The following is a 20,242-nucleotide window of genomic DNA, read 5'->3' as shown; positions in this document are numbered from 1 at the left end:
GTTCTGAAACTAGCAGATGAACATTTTAGTTTCGCTAAATGTTTGCAGATAGCGACTTTGTTCATCATATCATAGATAGATATCATATTCAAGATTATGTTAATGAAATATATTTTGGAGTTTTTAATTGGAATCAATTATACTGAAGAAAAATTCAATTAGATATATTTTGAGATATTATTATCAAATTAAAAAAAATATATTGAAAAATCCTGACGCATAAAATTTTAGCGCTACATTTGTAAATTTTTTTTGTATAGACTTTACATTTTTAACATTCTATTTACACACTATAAGATTGAAATCTATTAAAAGTATGCATATCTTTCTTTGCAAAATGTAAATAAAAATGTCCTATCTCTTGTAACATGTTACGCAAAATGACATGCAAGACATCATTTTAATAAAGTAATGAGACATATTCTGAGGTACATGGTATATTGTAACGAGATCCTAGAGATCGTTACAATACCTGTCTTTTCTCTTTTTATCAGGTTATTATAATCCTTCAAAGAGATTCTCAAAAATAAATATTTCCCAAAATCATCTTCGAGATTATATTTAATTCTGCGCACTTGCCACCATGAGTGTTCGTAGACAATATCTGTGCGAGAAATGATAAATCAAGAAACTCAATACGATTACTATTATTAGCATTATTTTGCAAAGTAACGTGCGCCACGTGCTTCACGAGGATGCACGTATCCGTGCAAACTTCCCGCAAACATACGCTCAGAGCGTGTATCTACGTGCATCCCCATCGTTCGTTACGTAAATTTATTCGGGACCCTTCGCGACCGGCGTTGCTGAGATGTTGTCGCGATATACAATGCAGTTCGCGGGACACTCGGACGGTACCGCCGGTGAGAATGTCCCGTTCCGTTTCATGCTGGTAGGAAACGCGGTTCTCTTCGCTCCGAGAAGCACGCTCGTATTTTCCTAACATTATTCCGGAGTTTGAACTTCGATTCTCTCGTGAACGCTACGACGATTCTGCATTTCAGGACGCGCGGCGCGTCCGTGCTCGAACAATGTTGCATAATTCTTTTCGAACGTTTGCCGCGTCTCTATCAGTTTACACCTTTCAATATATTAAATGTATTATCGTTCACATTAAACGATTAATCTCGACTTAGTTGAAAACTTTGCGCACAATTAGTTGCAAATATAAGACGATTTTAAAAAATTTAAATCTCTATAAACTCCAAAAAATTTAGTTTCTTCTTAATAAACTAAAAAATTAGAAAATGATTTCTTGGATTATTTCCGTAGCATAAACTATGAAAGATAGAAACAATTTTAAGCAATGAATATTTTCCATAATTTCCAGAAAATAATATTAAATACAAAGTGATGAATAACATTGCTATATAAATTCATCAACAAACTTATGCGTGCATTTCTCTTTACGCCGCGCTTATAAAATTATAGCTTGGCCCGAGAAGATAGAGATATTCCATTTCGCTCTCCGCGGTTCATACACAGAAAAAAAGGACATTTTTGTTTTGAAAATATATTTAGTTTTAACATGGAAATCTTGAAATGAGATTATATTGCGTTAATTAAAGAAAAGTATAATTGCTTACTTGAATGAAGCTATTTTATATAGTTCAATCGAGAAAAATATATTCTTACGATTTAAGATTTAATTTTCTCGAATGGAAAAGAAACAATGTTCGATAGAAAATAACATTTTTAAATCAAAGATTATAATTTTCTGAAAGTAGAATTAAATAATTATATATTCTTGAGGTGACAATTACAATATTAAAATAAGACGATAATATTGTTGAAATTTAAAATTATTAAATTCTTCTAAGAAGATTAGAAATTGTTGCGTATATGCAAAACAATAAACGCGTTAGTTTAAGTATATAAGTTTTGATTCGACACTTATTTTTTTTCTGTGTAGATAAACGACCCTGTTCTTCTCTTCTGCCTCCCATGAAGAACGTTCGGATTTCATTTTGTTCGAGTCACGTGCGTCGCGCTGCCCATGTTGATGCGGGTGTTCCTTGGCCCACGCACGTGTGCGCCACGAGGCCTACGCGCTTTCTTAATACGAGGCGCGTCAGCTGCGTAAAGAGTCGTAAGCTAGATGTACATACATATATGTACGCGAGATGGGTGTATACACCCCCGCGCACATAGCCTTTGTCCAGTACGATAATTGTCCACACGCGCGATCGGCCATCGGCATGATATTGGTGTCGGATTCTGCCACACCTTCGGCCATTGTAAATCAATCGGCGTGCACCGGACCCTTCCCGATCATTCAGCGTGTACCAGAGTACGAGCGATTCATGTTCCGTGTCTCGCACGCGTGTGGAATTGCATCGCATTGCGTTGTTTCGCGCGCTCCGGTTCACACAGAGAGAGAGAGAGACGATGGATGATACGCGCGCAAATTATGCGCCGATCTTAAAGGAACCCATATCGCGTCGTATTACGTTATATTACATATATACATATCGCTTCGACGCGAAACCGATGAGCAGAGGGAGATCACTCGCCAGCTTTTTTTCACGTGGCAGAACGAATATAAATATTCTAAGCGTTACTTACGAAAAACAACTCGTATGTAAATACGCGGATGTAAATATTAAACGCGAAGCCCCCGCGGTTTCCGGTCCGACGTGCAATCCCCGATGGTAATCTCGACGACGAGGATGTCTCCGCGCGTTCTCCCGCGCCTCTCTCGCTCGTTCGCTCGCTACGACGTTCCCGAGATGTCCTCGGGGCGATGCGCATATGTAATTAATTTTTCGCGATAAGCTCTCTCTTTTTCCCTCTCGCGACGTCGCACGCAATCGCGACGATGCATACATCTCCTCTCGCGCTCTCTCCCTTCCTCTCTTATTCGCCGATCTCGCGGAGACTGGCCGCTTCACTTCCCCAGCAGCATCCCCCGCACAGATCCCTGCCTATCGAGAGCGCTCGCGTTCACCGTAGAAACTCGAAATTGGAAAACGGTCGGCCCAGAACCAGCGAAATTAATTGAAGTCTGAGTGGCGAGCGATGAAGGGGCTGAGGCTACAGCGACCGCGTGCAGAAAGAGGAAAACCCGAATGTAGGCTCGATCAGGGAAGAAGGGAAGGGGGGAGGAAAGGGGTAGACGATAGAGGAAAGAGGGGAGACGGAATATCGGGAGAAAAAGAACGATCGGTTGAGCAGAGGGGTGGGACGGGGGGAGGGGGGAGGGGAAGGGAGAATGGTGCGGGGGATTGGACCGATTGCGGAACTTGGCGCAACTTCGCGCAGGCAGACTGGACGCGATGCACGACCAACCAACCGGGCCTTCCTGATAGCCAATACGAGGTCTCTAGACGAATTTCCTGTACATCCGCAGGCGAGCATACATCCCGGTCAGTCATTCCTCCCTCCCTCCCCACCTGTCCGCTCGCCCATCCGCCCTTCCCTCCCTTCCTCCTCCCCCCCCGCCACATTTATTGCGAGGAATTTAGGTTTCCCTCCGTTGTTTTTCCGCCAGCGCGACCATTTGCAGATTGGTGGCGGATAAGCGATAATATAACGGATGCTGGCGTTGCTTCAGTCCACACGCGAGTCGAAATCGCGAAACATTGTAACACGGCTCATAATGCTTTTGCACTCGTGTGCTCTCGCGTTCTTAATTTAATTTAATTAAGAACAAGGCGAGCTAATTAACTCGCGATATATTTGGATTATCACGCTATTGAATCCCATCCCGATATAATATTATTCATCATAATAATATTCATCATAATAAGCATTCAAACAGAATAATAGACATATCCGTTTTCATCTAAATACAATTGAATTTTTTTTCAACGAAGAATAAAAATCGACAAATAGAAATCTCTGTGTTTTCACCATATTTATCACCGTTATTATTTTTGCTTTCACAGATAAATATCTTCTTAGTTTTTGCGATATACAAATTAAAAGTAACTTGTAGATACGGAATTTCAACAAATAAATTTTGATATCATAATATATATCATGTCTCCTCCCCCTTCCCCTGTACATTTCAACGTCGAAGAGAGAGAATCTTGCGATAAATTTTCAAATTTTTTTTTAATATTGGATTATATTGCGAGGAACATTTGTTTGTATCAATTATAACTCTCAGTTACAGCCTGTATAATGGATTCTCTTGGAAAGATAATCTCTGGAAATAGCAAACAAGTAGCAGTTGGACGCTTCGATAGTCGAATGGCAAATACCGATAACCAATTCGCGAAGGATACGACAGGAGGAAGTGGAGAATCGCACGAATGGGGTGTGGGTGAACGATGCGCAGATATGACGTCGCACACCTTCCATTCGCGGAACTGTATTTCCTATAATCTGCGAGCAATCACTTGATAATTGGCTAGCCCGGCCTTACGTATATATACACACGCGCCGATCTATCTGGACATGTCCTCAGACGCTCATTCGTAGAATGGAAATCCAACGAATGAAAGTCACATACGTACACACACGTGCACACTTGTGCACACACGTGCCCGTGTAATTATCGTCTCGCTTTTTACACACGCGACACGTTCGCGAATACATTCCGCAGCAAGAAAGTTGCCGGTAAGATTTTTTTCCATTTTCATTTCCCACATTCTTATCAATTCTCAAAAAGCTTGGGTATAAAAAAAAGCGGAACGAAAAATTCTAAAAAAATTTCTAGAGACGTTGCAAACTTTTTAGAAAAATCCGCTACTGGAAATTTTCTCGAAGACGAGATAACTTTCTTTTGTCATCGAGTGCGCTTTACCGATCTTATAGCGATATTGCGGGATCGATGCTTGTTGCGCCATTCGTAAATCATAGAATAAATCGGTGGTGGCGAGGGTTGCTCGGGAATGTTGCTCGCGAACGTCGCGGAGGTTTTCGGTGCGCGAGGCGGCATTGTGCGGCGAATTTATAGCACTTTCTTCCGCTCCTGATGCCAACAGAAAGCGAATTGCGCGAGTTGCATCATCCGCTGCTGCGATCCGCGGCCACGAGCTGTTCCTGCGCTCACTTCTGCATTCGAACGTACGGATGCATCTGCGCGAGCGAAGTATCGTGTGTGTGAGCGGGCGTGTTGGTAAATTTCTGCTGCCGCTGCTCCGCCACGGACAGAGTTTATTCCAGTAACACAGTTTCGGCTGCTCGCAAGCGAGTCTGTTTGGGTCCATCTCGCTTAAGAATGGGCGGTTCCGCAAAGGATGCAGGAATGCCGCTTTAGCATTGCTTAAATTGCCAGGAGATACAAGTTCATTGGCGTGGAAACGCAATTCCTTTGCTCGCGAATCAGTTTCTTAATTTTATTATACGGAGAATAACCCCGTTATAAAGCACGTATGCACGTATCGCACCTTGAGAAGGAGACTGTTGCTATTCGAAAAATTCGCTGCTTTTGGAAAACGCTGCGAAAGAATTTCCTTAGAATTTGTCTAATATATAAAAACAAATAAAATTGTTGCGTTAACAAATAAAATTTCCCTTGATATTGCGCAGAAAAAATTCTACTAGATCAAATAAATTCTCGATAAGAATTTATAATGCATTAATTTTTACATTACATTACACATACGCGATGAAATAAAAAAAATGTCGTCGTGACGCGATCGAGGTACGAAAGAAACACACATTCTTCTCCTTCCTTAATAATTATCGGATCGACTCGTAGCAATTATCATGGGAAATCATAATAGGCTTAGATATTCGGAAGAATACCACGGAGTAAAATTGTACGCGAACACACGAGAGAACGAATCTCGCGAAAGGGCATCGCTATTAAATTCCTCGGCAACTCGGTGGATTTGTATAACGGGCTGCAAAGCAATTATGCTTTTGTAGCTCTCTAAAGTTGGCTCGGCGCGCGATCATCAGGAGAAGTAGCGGCACACTCGGGCGACTATCACGCGCGGTGGACATTTTCATTCAGAAGTTGCAACTGCGGTCGTAGCGATAAATAAATTCGTTTACGCAATAACGCGGTCCCGACGCCATTGACGAAAACTGTTTACATCGGTATACAGATAAAATGTCGGTTGTGATACTGATAAAATTCGCAAAGTCGCGATACGCGATTAAATTCCCGTATTATCACTGAATTTTTAAAGTTTGATAAACATTCACTCGTGAGATTTTTTACCTTACAATTATCCGCGTTTGCGGAACGAGATATAATTTTCGCGGATAAAACTCGACGCTAATTGAACTCTCGTATTATTATTTCAAATATCGATAAATAATTATTTATATGATTTTTAATTAAGACCACTTTATGTTTATATGGTTTTTCGCTCGGCTTAATTATTCGTTTCGTTCGTCAAATAAAGTGTAATTTATAGGAATGACATTTTGGAAAATGCATCGTTTCGCGTTCGCTGGCACGAACGAAACTTTAGCATATTTTTCAAGAGCGCATACCTATTGTGAGCAGTGAGGCATTTATCTTTTAAGTTACACAGGAGAGGCTAGGAATTACAGCCAGCTATCCACTCCTGACTCCTCTCCGCTTTCCACCTTAATCTTGTTTAACTTTTTATAAGCTCGCCTCGGTGTGGTCTCTGTAACAGACCCGATACTTACAACCGCTATTTAATTCTGCTGTTATTTGCCTAAATTCTGTTAGCGTGCGTTTATAGTGGAAAGCGTCAAGTCAGGGTGATGTAAATTATCAATTCTTTAGCGATCCGAGACCTTTCTCGCTCGAATTATTTCGCTCCTTGAATTTCTCAAGAGCACCCGTCCGACTTAAAAAATATATATCGCGATGTATAAAAAAAATAATAATAACGTCGCGCGACCCGCGACTCTGAGATGATAAAATTGGTTCTCTCGCAAAGTGGCGCTCTCGTTGGATTCGCCGTTAATTCAGCGCCGACCATAATTCACTCGCTATTTACCCACGTAAAAGAACAAACTCTTTGCAACAAAGTTTAGCAGTACGCAGCTGTATGTGAGAGGACGGATCTCCGCGCATATTGAAAAAAATTGAATTATTATTTTCCTCTAGAAAAAAAAACATCTCTTTCCGAAAGTAAAATCGATAGATCCGTGAACAGGCTGTCTCGAAAGCTCATCCGATTGTAGGTAGGTAGGTTGCGTTTTCGTCGACATACGGCGATCCTACACCATTGCCACCGCCGAGGGGATTGTTGGTTCGTCGAGGAGGGTAGGTAGGTTAAGGGTTGGAAGGCGGAAGTGCGGCAAGACGGTGCCGGCAGCGGTGGAAGGTAGCGGACGACGACGACGATGACGACGACGATGTAGGGGCGCGGGTGGGCCGAACGGCCACGAAGAGAGGCAGAGGCAGGCTCGTCGAGGGGTTGAAACGCAGAGAGCGGCCAGGGGAGGGAAACCGTCGTGCGCGGGAGCGGGGGCGGGGGGCGAGGAGGACGCCAGCGGTGGTCGGGGGAGGCCGGATGGCGGTGAGGCGGGCGCGGGGGAGAGAGAGAGACTCGAGCGAAAGGGCGAGGGTTGAAACCGGCGGCTGAGGGGGATGAGAAGGCAAGCAAGACCACTACCTACCGCCTCACCTCGCCTCTTTGCTACGCCACGCCTCGCCTCACAATGCACCGGATTAGCGATTGTATTGATCCGCCCTCGCGCTAGTCCCTACGGAACATTTCCTACCACCCCCCTCCCCCTCCCCCTTCCTGCCCCCCTCGTCGTCCTCGTCCTCGTCGCCGTCGTCCTCGTTCTCGTCCTTGTCCTCGGCGTCCTGCCTGCGAGAAGGAGCCACATTTTGGACCGCGTGTAGCCACCCCCCACCCACCCTGCTTGGCCACCCCGTCGCTCGCTGCCGCCGGCCCGCCTTGTCACGACACCACCGACGCCACGATACGCGCGAAAGAGGATACTAAGAAATTGCACTTCGCTTCCTCGATAAATTATGCAGATCTATCGTCGTGCGTTATCGGGGCAAAATTCCGTTTATTGGCACGTATCGATCCTACGGTAGATTATTTATTTCTATCCGCACGCTCCTTATTTCAAGTCAGTTAAGTCGGTTAAGAATTACCAGAGAAATTAATCTTTATATTTATATCGCAATTTTCTGTTCAACGGTCAATGAACAAAAACGAAATGTCTTGGAGTAAAATTCAAGAACGAGAATCTATCTATACAACTATAGCTATATAAAAAATATTTTTGTCATTATACATCTCATTTGACTTTATTATATTTTTCGGCCGCGATAATCATATATAATTAGTACTTTTTAATTCGGCTCTAGAAATTTGCGCGTTTTAATTCGCTCGAGAGCCATCATCGTCATACTTTCCTCCGTTGCTATATACAAGAGCCACGTTCACCCTATTTTCGGTTCGTTACCCAGTGCCTGACGCAAGGAAAAGTGCAAAGCAAGATGCCATCGTGGAGGCGTGTTGCTGACGCGCGTACGACATGTCAGGAACTTGGAATGATCGTGGGAGTTTCCCGGTGCTATGCCGACTGAATTTATCCCGTGCGCTCGCGTTACTCCCGAAAAAAACCTTCCAGCTGTATCTCCGTCGAGCCATTCCGCGCTTGTCGCGGAATTTTCTACGTGTCGTAGCCGTCTTCTATCTCGCCGTTCCTGACTGCCGTCCCGAGACCGGAGAAGGGTCGTAGATGCCGAGTAAAAGCGTATGCAGGGCAAACGGTTGCTGACACTCGCACGGACCGCGCGGTTCGCCGAGTTTACGCAAATCCTTTTTTTTTTCTTGTCCCGTAAAAATTACCTCGCGTAAATGTTGCGCTTCTCTCTTTCTCTTTCTCTCTTTTCTCATTTCTCTTCTTTTTCCTCTTTGCCGATTTTCGATTCTGATGCGCTGACGCTGATGTGGGAATCGGGGAAAGTTCGATGTGTATATCTGACATGTGCGGAAAAATTGAAGAGACGGATAGGGGAGAAAAAGAGCGCGCTCGCGTACATGACGGAACGAAAGGGTATATCGGAATCCCCAAAGATTTCGTCTCGTGTCTCGATTTTACCTATGCCATCCGAGAATATTGACTCTCGGCAAGCGCCAGCTTTTGGTCCACATCGCGTCCCCGATTCATTCACTTCTATCGCGTCGGGCTAACATCGCCACAGGGAAAGCTGCGTGGGAAGGGAGGGGCGCGGAAAGGCGGAGCGGGGACACTGCTGACATTTGCTCGTCGCGCCCAGAAATCCGAAATTCTCGCAGAAATCCCTTTTTCATAGCACGTAGCGTCAGCGCGACCGTTCTCGAAAAGCCGTTGACGACGACGACGACGACTACCAGGCACGGTTGAATCGAGGTCGCACGTCAGAAGTCATCGCAGCAACGTGTACTTTCGGGCGTATCATCTTGTGAGATTTCGTAAATATCACGATAAAGATGCTTTCCTAAACAAATGAGCTAGATTAGTTTAATGATGAAATTGGTCCAAAAACGTTGTAAATTTCCGCGTAAAAAAAGTGGGTGATCAATAACCGGTTGGATCGGTATTTACAAGTTAAACGTGATCTGCAAATATTCTCGAAGAGGATGTGGAACTTTTTATACCTATATAGATATGTAAATCAATAATTTCTACACCGCTACAATTGCATATATTTTCTTATACGATAACAAGTTAAAAATGCAAAAATTAAAAGATAGTTAAACGTAACAGACTCGATGAAAATAGATATCGCGAGAAAGGAGTCGAGAACAATTAAATTGTGAAAAATTTCGACTGTTTTATAAAATTTCGAGAGATACAGGGAAACAGATAGAGACCACGGGGAATTCTTATAATATTTTTTGGACAATGCTACGACAATAGAGTGACGAATAGCTGTCGGATCTCGGGACTCTGGGGTATACATCACCCAGTTACCAGAACTGGGTTGAAGTCACAGATAGCGGAAGGTCGGGTGGCCATTTTGCCGTGGAGATACCATGGCAGAACGGTTGCCAATGGGGTTTCAGGGAGAAAACGACGGGGGCGTGCGGGCGAAGGCGAAGGGGTCATGAAGTAGCGCGTAGCGAGCGTTAAGCGTTAACGTCCGGCGCGAGGGGTTGTGCATCACACACGAAGAAGGGCTCCTTTGCGCCTTGGCGAGGCAATGCCCTTTCGCTCGTGGGCAGGAGCCTGCAGCGGAGGGTGTCACATGCCTATAGGTCCTAGCGAAACGGTGGGGAAGTCAAGGGAGAGTCGAACGGGAGGAGGAGGTGGAGGGGTTGACGTGCCTTGACGGAGATGGAAGAGGAGCGGAGCGCGGGGGTTGATGGTCGCGGCGCACTTACCATCCTTCCTACGGACGCCATGTCTCCGTGTCTCGTTTAGTCAATGTCGAAAACCGACTTACGTAGCCCTCTCACTCTCCCTCGCTCCATCGCTCTTTCCCATCCCTCTCGCCTTCCTCTCTACCATCCCTCTCTACCGCGCCTCCGCGCTACGTGTAAGACGGTGCGCGCTGCTTCTCTGCCCCTTTTATCGGTCTCTCTGTTTGCTCTCTTTTCCGCGTCCGCGGCGCCGCTACTTTGGACCCCGAAACTTTTTGGTCGTAGACTGCTGATAAGTTGGCCTCGTTTATCATCTTCCGGCCTGGTATTAACGAGACGCTACTCGAGCCGCAGAATCCACCGGATTCGAATCGTGAGGGATGTTTCAGACACTTTTTCGCGAGGGGCAAACAATTTATGCGATCAGGCATGTATGTACGACAAATCTCAATGTTCGTGAATAAATCTACACTTGTTGCAAATCGATGGACGTGAACGAGTTACTCCTCTACGTCGGCAATTCCTATAAAATCGAAACGATTTATTGAAACCGATTGATTGAACGCGGTGCGTAAGTGTTTCCGAGACAAATAATAGAAATAAAAACTTACAGATTACAATATTCTATATGCTTTCAACTTTTGCAATTTGCCATAATGAATACAGATTGAAATATCTAATATTATTACACGAAAATTTTTATCTAAAAAGTTATAAATATTAATAAATGTTTGAAATAAGATTATTTGAGACTTTTTATCACTTGTCACGTCAAGATTGAAATAATAATTATTGTTTTAACAATGTTTGCCTCGTGAAATTTCCGATAATATGGAGATGAGACGTGTGTATTTATCACGATGAAGAACTCTAATATGCAAACGATCATGCAAAGATGTATAAACGCCAGAATCTTTTACGATACGCCAAGTGATTAAACCAGCATGTCATTCAAATCACTTCTCGCGTCAAAGAGAAAAGATTCGGGAATCATATTTCCTTCCACCGTCGATCTCTCTCTTTCTCTTTAGACTTGCCTGGCGCTTGTAATAAAATTAAAAAAATCGTCTGGAATCGGGCAAAATATATGTAAAAAAGACAGGCCAAATGTTACCGAATTGTTACTCTTAATGGAACGGGTCAGGTTCCTTTTATCAATTTATAGTTAACCCCGTCTCGTGACCCATTAATGGCCCGAGGCGAGACAGCACTGTCCCCGGCCATTTCGCCCGCTTTACTGCCGTCTGGATGTAGTTTATGGTCGCAAAGCTAAACTCTGTATTAATTCCATGAAAACACACCTAAAATCCTGCCATAAACTCAACTGCGCCACTGTTAGCTAAATTCTATTCGCTGTTGTATTCTCCTCGTTTGTTGCGCCACGAGAAAAACAGTTCTTGGCAGGGGAGGCAAATGTTGATAACATCAAATTATTTTTTTTCTCATTGCAAATTGTCATCTGTGCGAGATAGATCGAAGGAAACTGATCAACGTTTATTTATTTATTTATTTATTTATACTCGGAAGTAAAAATGCAAAAGGTTTACTTTGGTATCTTTACAAAAAAAATTGTATTTATATAAATATTGAAGATTGCCACTATTTCGTGACTAAAAAGTGGTGCAAGAGTTTTTTGACAAAACTAAATTTCAAAACAAGTTTGTTTCATAATAAAATCGCGGAACAGAGACCAGAATATGATACGTTTTGCAAGCGCAAATATCTTTTCTAGTTACCATGTAAACTCATTTTTTATCAAACATACATTTTTTGACAAATTAATTTTCGTATCTAAAAATTTCACTAGCCTAGGAATATTATATCGCATTTATTTCAATATTAAATATCTAAATAATGTGAATGGATTTTATCAATTTTATCCTATTTTTCATTTTATTTTTAACTTACTTTATTATTTTATATTAAAGAAAATTGACATAAAAATTTATTATGTAATTTAAAAAATAGTTTTATCAGTGAAATGTGATTATATTACATTTGTATAATTATATCACTTGTATTAAAAATAATGAAAAGCGTTATTACCGTACTTTGTAACGATTATATATAAATCAAGTAAATTTTCACAGAATGTTAATCGTCACTATTTCTCTCTCTCTCTCTCTCTCTCTCTCTCTCTCTCTCTTAGCCGTTTATTACTATAAATTGAATACGCAAGAAATTTTCGTCAAAAGTAATAACCATTTAATTTAATGATTGAGAATTTTTTCATCGCATCGTTGAAATTCGGGAGAGCGAATGTCTCGCGCTTGTTTTGACATCCGGGTGTTACTGATTTAGTCGTGAAAAGCATTTAATTACCGCCGAAAAGTTCGGAAACGAGCATTCTTAACGATTCGTCGGAAAGAATTTGGACAAAGGCTGATAGGCAAAGCAACTCGTCTTCTCCGACCTCATTCACTCTCGTCCGACCTCCCTCTTCGCCCCTTTCGTGGAAGGGGTTGCCGTTTAACTGCTCGAACCTCGATAATTCTCAACGTGGACTCGAACAATTTTGCCGAAACGAATTCGTGATCTTGCCGCGCGCGGTGAAGTGCGCGGGGGGGGGAGGAGGGGAATGAGTCGGGCGCGAGGGATCGCGGGGGGATGTCGGTTGGCGTGGTACCACCGCCGGTGCCGATGGAATTACGTTCTTCCCCACACCTCTTACGAAAGATCGTATATACTCACATTTAGACGCGTATATACATACATGTACACGCGCTTGTAAGCGCGCGTGGACGAGCGCGTTTGTACGCATACACACTCGCACGTCCGTGTATATCGATGAACGTGTATATATATATGTGTGTGTATGTGTGAGTGTGTATGTAATACGTGCTCGCATCCCAGCGGTAGCGATGGCGTGCGTGCGTGTCAGACAGACGATGAGAAAGAGCTGGTGCATTCGAGGTATCCGTGCGAGCTTGAAGGGACGAGGGTGGGTCGGGTCGAGGGTGGTCGAACGAGGGCGAGGATAGAACGAGCGAAAGGACGGAGGATGGGAGAAAGAAAGACAAACGGAGAAAGATAGAACGAGAGAGAGAGAGAGAGAGAAAACGCGCAAACGAGACAGAGAGAACGGGAGAGAAGGGTGCAGGTTTACGACTTCGGTGTGTGCTAGTCTGGCCGAAGGGGGTGGAAGGTCGTATAAGCGGGTGGGCCACCCCCATGGGAGGACGAAGGGTAGTCGTTGGGTGGATGGTGGGACTCCGGTAGTGCCGGAAAGGGGGTGGATAGCCTGGGGGCGGCTAGACTTCCGAAACAGTAAAACCACGTCGGTGTGTGCGTCCCCGTAACCACCGTCCTACTCTACCGACCTGTCCTCTCATACCCTTACCCGGAGACCTCTGTCCTTCTCTCCCTATGCTGCATCTCCCGTCGTCTCGCTGCTTCTCGCTCTTCTTCTCTCTCCCATTTCTTCTCTCTCTCTCTCTCTCTCTCTCTCTCTCTCTCTCTCTTCTCTCTCGCTCTTTCTCCATCGAGCCGCCATCCCTCGCTGTGCCTGCAGCAACCCTATAAACCCTGGTCGTCCGCTGGCGCTAGCTCGTTCACTCGAGCGATGTATCCAGACGTAAGCGAAGGCCGTAATTTCACGAGTGTCTGCGTGAACCGTCCCGTCCCTCTCTCGCTCTCTTTTTCCTCCTTTCTCCTTCTCGCCCTCTCCATCTCTATCGCTCGTCTCCTTCTCCCGACAATCTTCTCCGTCTTCTTCCTTCGCGCGACTTGGTTCTTGTAAGGTTTCACGAGTACATGCGACACGAAACATCGCGGCGCGTACGTGTGCGAAATGCGTCTCATATCACACATACGTGGAAAGACATGTGCACACATACACGGGAAAATTTGGTCTGTCGGGATGTCAGAGAGACTACGTGTCCGAGAGATATCCCGAATGACACGGTACCTGATTAATCGAAAGACGACTGGCATCCTATGCGCTTATACCATTATGGATCTATGAGAGATCGATCCGTGTATTCCTTGCAAGATTTTCGTTGTTCCTTTCGACGTGGAAACAAAGTGACTCGAGGAGAAAGGATTCGGGGAATTAGGGAGATTGTCATGATACGATCCCGCCTTAACTCTTTTCAGTAGCTTTATATTCCGGAGAGATCCACAAGGATTAAACTATGTTTAATCATTCAGATAAATATTCATCGGACGAAACTTTGTCGGTGGACGCCTCGCGCGGTGTTAGATTATCATCCCGGCGTGATTTTATTTTCGCCGGCCGATTCACGCCGCTTCCCGACCGTTATATCCTCCCCCCCGATATGTATATATACATATCGTTTTATATATCGGACTTATGACGCGCGCGACGAAGCCTTTACCAACGAAGCGAGGACTCTCGATCTCTTTTTTTCGCGGCGGCTTTGCTCTTTTGCAGATTTTATGGCACCGCTCATAGACGAGAGAGCGAGCGGGGGGGCGGGTCCGGTAGACCCGCGATATTTCGCATATCAATAGCGGATGGCAGAACTGCGCTCGATTTGAATTTCAAAACCTTAAATAGGAGGCCGTGGCTATAAGATAGAACAGGCGATATACCAGTTTTAATAAAGCCTGGGAGCCGCTCACAGTGTCGATCGCGTTGATGCAACGGAACCTTCTCCAGATATATACGTAATGTAGCTAACGTAGCGCTTGACAATCGACCCTTGCTCTTCAGTTCGTCCTTCTATGACGTTGATCGCTCGCGATTTATATCTCTAGCCGTACTATTTTTTTTAATTACATACATCGCACGCGTATTGGCGAGTTTCATTCTTCAATATTTCGTATATGCAAGATAATCGTCAAAGTCTACGAATTTTTTAGCCAATACTGAATCGTATACAAGGAGAAAGAAAGATAGCGCACACACACACACATATATATTCATGTTTTTTTTTTAAATATCGAGGCGTCCACTAGTTTTGCAATATTATGCGTGTTACAGTTACGTTGGCAAAATCCATTTTTAATTAATGTTCGTAGTAATTTTATCGTCTTGTCTCATCTCTTCCATTACTTGAATAGCATGAATAGCTAACGTAATTAGCGTGACCTCTTTCGGTCATTTCTGCATCCTCATTCTCTTTCATTCATCAAATCGATCCACGACATGACGTTAAGCAAGGGCGCTTTATCGTGACAATTTTAACGAGTTAATCCTCTGTGAACGAAAATTAATACTTTTTTGATAAATAAAAAAGGAGATGGATATATTATTTCGCCGATTATTATGAATATGATGCGAGATCGTTTGCCAAATGTAAATTTTAATAAGATGTATTCGTTTAAAAATAAAAATTTAAAGATTGGACTGCACATCGCGTCAAATAAACTCGCTTTAAAGTCACGCTTAAGCATTAGTCGACTAATACACAGAAAAAAAGGACATTCTTATTTTGAAAATATATTTAGTTTTAATATGAAAATCTTGAAATGAGATTATATTGTGTTAATTTCAGAAAAATATAATTGCTTGAATAATTGCTTACTTGAATGAAGCCATTTTATATAGTTCAATCGAGAAAAATATATTCTTATGATTTAAGATTTAATTTTCTTGAATGAAAAAGAAACAATGTTAGATAGAAAATAACATTTTTAAATCAAAGATTATAATTTTCTGAAAGTAGAATTAAATAATTACATATTCTTGGAGTGACAATTACAATATTAAAATAAGACTATAATATTGTTGAAATTTAAAATTATTAAATTCTTATAAGAAGATTATAAATTGTTGCGTATATACGAAACAATGAACGCGTTAGTTTAAGTATATAAGTTTTGATTTGACACTTATTTTTTTTCTGTGTAAATCATACAATTAATGTCCTTTCCGGAAATGATTTTTAGGTCGTTGAACTTTCTTCGTCTAAATTCTTGGTTGCCGTCGTCATCGCGGCAGCGGCGTTGTACATCGTAAAACCGACCTATCCCAACTCAATAATTCCTACCTCCTTGCTGTACCCACTATTTTCTCGACGTCTCGACGGAGCGGCAGATCCTGAATCCTACCGAAAGCTTCGTGGCTTCATCCTCCAATCGTTTTGCTCTTGATTGCCCCTCGATAAAAGTTTTTAATCTGCTTTTCATTATAAAAGATGTAGCGTCCCTAGCTCTACCTTCGCCGTCAGCTTGGCGTTATCGCGCGTCGCTGGCGGATCGTCAGGCATACAAATACGCACACATATACTCATGCACACGACAGAATGCACGTCTTCGCGCTTGTTGGGGTTTACGGTCCGTATCTTTATGTGCGTGTACGTGTTCGAGAGTACGTGGCGCGGCATTAACAGTGCGAAGGGTAGCGAGGGAGGCTGAGAACGACGACGATGACGGCGGCAGCGGCGGCGGCGGCAGCGACGGCGGGTGTTACGGCAGTAAATCCACGTCTGTGTGGGTGAGGAGAAATGGCTATGGATGGGTGTCGGTGAGATACGGTTCTGCGAGGGAGCGCGAGGACGTGTGAGAGGGTGAGTGCGTCTAGACCGGGGTGAGACTGCGTCACAACCCTGGCCTCGTATCGCGAGGGGGTTCTGTTTAACGACAGACGATCGAGGGATGGGGATTCACCTGCCGGCACTCTCTCTCTCTTTTCCATTCTCTCTCTCTCTACCTTTTCTCGCTACCTCTTCCTATCCGTCGTCCATGCTCTTTACGACAGTCGGCGGCGGTGTGTTAACTGCCCTGTTACCGTCGACATTTCGCTCCCTTTAAACTCACACCATTACGGGCCGAAGAGCGGGGACGATGCGTTTTAACCCTAATCGATTAGGAGTTACCTCGTGTACATCGCGATACGTCGAGATACCACTCAAAATACCGCGCATACGTCGTCAGCATCGATTGAGCAAAAGTAATCGAGGAATGCGTTATGTACGAACGCACAATTTTCACAAATTAATTTTTTAATAATAATATTTTCGTACTTTGCAAGAGTTCTACTTCCAATCAGTTATCAAATAAACAATGCAATATAAATCTTTTTACCTTTTATTATTTTATAATATATTATAATTGTGTCATTACAATTGTATATCTCTCCCTTGCATGCATTCTATATGTTTAAATCTTTTATTTCCAAATGTCTCGATATGTGTTTATATTTTTGCCATTTATTTTAATATTTTTCTCTCAAGCTTCTTTTCCGAACTTGTAATAATGCTTATACATATATCTATATTTACGTTTTACACATTGATCGCGTTAAATTAAAGAATCAATTTTTTGCGGTGACACAAATCGACGATTTAAAATGCCATTTATAGTCAGCATTATTTTTAACACGGAATAAATAATAATATTTTGTATTAATAGGGGCCGCGCACGCGAAGATAAATGGTGCCGCGGTCGCGAATGAGATTTTACAACGTCGTCCTCGACTCTCGAAATTGACGTCGCTACGAGTGTTCCTTATAAACTTACTTTACTCTTCCGTCGTCGTTTTAAATAATTACGCTCTTAATGGGGAAGCTGCGTCTAGACTAGGGAGAGACTGCATCATAAACCTGGTCCCGTATCGCGCGGAGGCTCTGCTTAACACACTATCGAGGGGTGGCAGACTCATCCGCCATCCCGACTACTCTTCCGTCTCCCTTCCAACCCCCCCTGCCCCCTGCCTCCCTCCCCCCGTCTTCATCATCCCTCGCTCTTTGTCCTACTCTTTACGACTACCGGCGCGCGGCATTAACTGCCTTCTTCCCGCCAATATTACGTTCCCTTTAAAGCCATTTCGGGGATGGTGGTCAAGTGTTCTCGGATATCGCGTTTCAAGGTTTAGCGTAACCTAGCATATATCGCATCTTTAAAGCCGTCTAGGGACGACGTTCCGTGATGCACTTAACGGCATTAACTCCATCAACGTTCGCCGTCGTCCCGTTCAATTACTGATTATCCTGCATCCGCTAATTTACCTTTGCAATCGCATTAGAAGAACTTTTATTTCGCGGACTCTTTGTAGAGTTTGCAACTTTACAGGTAGGTTCTAAATCGGGCAAATTTTAATTCCGAAACGCGCCCCGAAATGTGATTCCCCTGTAATTTTACAAACAGTTTGTAAGAGTTTTTAATTATGGCAGGTAAATTTGCATCGATTATGTTTCGCGCTTTACTTTCGAAAGAATTCAAAAATAACTTTGTAAATTTTATCGCATAATTTTATTTGATATGTATATTAATTATTTATATCATTTATTTAATTTTAATCTTAATCTTATCAGAATGCATTTGGACTGATGATAAGCCGTGCTACAGAATCTCGACCTGATGAGAAAGAGAACCGCGATTAACGATAGATTATCAAGAGATGAGAATTTACTCGGCGACCTCGTCGTCTCTATCTCACACCCATTTCCGTCTCGCCCTTTATTGCAGCCAGCAGGGTGTTAACTGTCTCGTTTCCGGTGATATTCCGTACCCTTTAAAGTTATGCCGATGGAGGGGAGAATAGACTCGTAGATCGTAACTAAACGACACACTTGAAAAGTCGCACGAGCCGTATATCTATTTGTGAGCAATGTCATCTCACATAAATATCTTCCCCTTATGTTAGTCATGATATGAAATGTAGTGTTTGTTTCCTCGCATCTTCGGTCACTCGATAGTGATATCGATCGTTCGTCGTCATATTTTAATGATATCATACAACCCCCGTATTATCTCACAACATACACGATACGATAATAGACGTGAAACTTAATACATTCTAACGATACTGTTCCGAGATGAATGCCAACAAAGACGCTTCGAAAGGGTATTAATATTTTGACCGGCTTTCGAGCGTCCATTCGATACCTTAACGTATACGTTACTTCATGATACCCTAACGATACGTTAACCCTCTCCGTAATTCACGATAGCGTTGTAGAAATGCATCTTACAACAATTAGATGAGACCATAGACCGGTATTCATAGTCCGTTCTTATATTTAAGATCGTCTTAAGAACCCATTCAACCAATCAATGACCGCATTGCAACTATTTGATTGGTTGAATGGGTTCTTAAGACGATCCTAAATATAAGAAGGGACTATGAATACCGGCCATAGATAAGCAATGGAAGGCTGATCCTCGAGGGACTTAATTTGGAATACGATTAGTCAATATTTGATAATTAAACGACCACTCTTCGTCTCAAGATGCATCTCGCATCGCGCGCCTTTGCACTCGCTCGCGCCAATATGCGAGAGCGTGTGAACGAAAGGCAAGACGGTGCAGTGTGATAGTGGGGCAACACGACGGCGGTGGCGGCGGGTGGCGATGTGGTGGCGTTGTTAGAGAGCGGCGTGGGGCAGGTCCGGAGCGTCGGTCGATACCGCCGTCTGTGCGCGCCTCCTTCCACGGACTTCCACTTCTCTTCCGTTACGCCACCTAGGTCCGGGTCCGGCTAGCGTCATCAGAGACTCCCCAGCCTCCCGACGATTCCGTATCTTAAACGCGAGACGTAAGATGCCTGGGCGCCCGTCAGACGCGCGCGATGCATCTCCCCCTCTCTCTCTCTCTCTCTCTCTCTCTCTTTCTCTCTATCTCTATCTCTCTCTCCGATCCCTTCTTCTGGTCTTCTTCACTTCTCGTCCATCCGGATCCTTCTGGATACCCTCATCGACGTCTCTCATCGCGCTCGTATTCCATTCTCGCGAAATACACGAGGATTTTTACACGAATCACGCGCCATAAATATCACTCATCTGCAATTCCGATCGGCGTACAATCGATCGCTATTGATCTCCTTGGCTTACGACTATTTTCGTGCCGCGTCTTTCCGCCTGTCCGGTCCTTTGTGCGCTTTACTCGTTGACCGAATGTGTCGAGGATTCTTTAAAAAGCGAGAGAAGCTATGAAGTTTGAGTAATTATTTAGATATTTTGCAATTATATATTGCGTTTTGAAGAAAAGATGTAATTCGATTCTTCGCCAAAAATTTGATATTTCGACGCACATGTCATGTTTATATGTCTGTTTGTTCTATCTGGATATCATTTACAGAATTTCTCGAATAAATTCTCGGATTTCATCGATTTACGCTGGTCCTTTATCTCCCGTGATAAAGG

Source organism: Camponotus vicinus, unplaced genomic scaffold (genome assembly GCF_025532165.1).
Source record: "Camponotus vicinus isolate PSW18456_S1 unplaced genomic scaffold, iyCamVici1.0 SCAF_8, whole genome shotgun sequence".
Classification (NCBI taxonomy): Eukaryota; Metazoa; Arthropoda; class Insecta; order Hymenoptera; family Formicidae; genus Camponotus; species Camponotus vicinus.
The sequence above is the reverse complement of the archived record's forward strand: the minus strand, read 5'-3'. Positions refer to the sequence as shown.